Here is a 2299-nt window from a genome sequence, read left to right on the forward strand (position 1 = left end):
AGGAGAGCCTCACCCTCATCAAATCACAAAATTTATTGCAAGATAAGTATATTTAGACTAGTATAGGTGATGTGTCTAATGGTGGTGGAGTGAGAGGATTTGTTGAGTGATTTATGGAGATTTTGGGGTAGTAAATCAAGGCATTAATGAGTGAAATATATAAGATTTAATAGGTAGATTTGGTGAAGTGACTCATGCGACACGACGACTTCGGCGAAACGTGCGCGATTAAACCATGCTCGAATATTATCGGTCAATATTCGAGTAGCCAAAAATGATCGCCCAATTTTACTTTACTGTTGGAACTTCGAATTTCAGCATTCCGAGTGAAAATATTTTAGAAAATAGTTATGGACCAACTCAGTGTCTATCTTGACTCGAAATGTGATTACGAAGCCAACGACATGATCGGAATTCGATTCCGACTTACAAAACTCAAAAAAACCATTTTTTGAGAAGTATCGGGTGAGATTCGGCCGCGACAGTGGTCAGAAACCAACTGTCTCCGAAAATCATGAAAATTTACCACCAAATTGGAAATAGAATTACAAGACTAAAACTCAACTAGAGTTTCGTCTAACTCTTTATTGAAAATTCCCAGAAATTCATTTTTGAAAATATAATTAACAAAACTATTAATAAAAACATATATTTTCAAGGTAGTAAAATTCCCGGTGTTATAGAAAATAGTGTCATACTTCTGGAGCATCAAAAGTACATTTTTAGTCACGAAAAGCATCTTGTTTATGTTTATATCGCATGTTTCGAAATGATAAAATTCCATTTGTTGAAATTGACTTTATGATCCAACAAAGAGTTGGAGATAGGATTTTAGATTCAATCACTTATGTTAATCAAATATTAGTTTGATTTTCATATAATACTACTCATATAATACCGCACAAAAAACATCAACTCTAATCTACAATCGTCTACATTATTTACTTTTACGAATCAGGTCTCATCTTTCTTCACAACTTGGATATAAATAAAAATGATAGAGGTGGAGGAGTTTCAAATATTGTTTCTTTTATTTTCATTTTCTTCTTTATTTATGAATAATCAAAATTGTAATAATTCTATATAAAATGTATAATTTGTTTTAGTTTTCCTATTTGAAAATTGTATTATACTTAGAAAGCGACAAAATCATACTTTTAGACTCAAAATGTATATTTTCCAAGTTTATTTCGCTTCTATGACATTTTTAAATTTCCATCAGCTGATGTTATTGAAATGGAAATTTCCTTACTATCATCTACAGTTTTTTTTACTATTACAAATAACATATTATTATTGTTCACCACTTCGATATAAAATTTGAAAAATGGAAATTCAAATCACCTTTGATTTATTTTCCTTTTTTATTAGGAAACTTAATTTTCTGGAATCAAAGAATAATATCTTTAAATAAAATTATATTTTTTATCAAATTTCCATATTGCCAATTATGTTCTAATCACGAACTACTAAAACTATATTGTGAGACTCCTATTTGTTTTAGGACTATTTCACATATTTGAAAATTAGATCGATTTAAAATGACTTTAAATAACAAAAAATAGTTTGACAATGATTTAACAATATTGTAATTTTTGCTGATTAAAACTAAATATACTATAATATCGCTTGTTTTATTTACTATTCAAATAACTTATTATTATTTTTCACCAAAAAAGATAGAAAATTAAACATTTGAAGAATCAAATAACATTTGTGTTATTTTACACTTTTATTTGGAAATTTATTTTCCTAGAATATATTTGATTTTAAAATACTATTATTCCTACTATATTTTCACATACTTTATTTACCATTACTCGTTCTTCACCACATCAATTTCAAATCATACTTATATAGTATATTTTGTATTTTCAAAGTTCTACAAGACTTAAATTCCAAAAAATAGTTTGGAAAATAATTAAAAAAATCATATAATATTTGTTTAGTAAATACATTTTGATTTTGAAATACTACTATTCGAAAAATACCATCAAGAAAATATCATCCCTACTCTCCTATCGATACTTTATTTATTGTACTAATTACTAATTTTATATTATGATACTTCTCCAATTCAATATAAAGTTACAAAGATGGAGATTCAAATCATCTTCGGTTTATTTTATTCGTCCATCTTGAAAATTAATCTTTGGAAAGAAAAAATGTAATAGGTGTAAATTATTCTTTTATAAATTTTCCACAACAAAAGTATATAATTCATGAGATTCCAAAAGTATATTTAGATTGTTTAACATTTTTTGACATTCCATCATCCAAAATTATAGAAATGGAAATA

Source organism: Lupinus angustifolius, chromosome LG09 (genome assembly GCF_001865875.1).
Source record: "Lupinus angustifolius cultivar Tanjil chromosome LG09, LupAngTanjil_v1.0, whole genome shotgun sequence".
Lineage (NCBI taxonomy): Eukaryota > Viridiplantae > Streptophyta > Magnoliopsida > Fabales > Fabaceae > Lupinus > Lupinus angustifolius.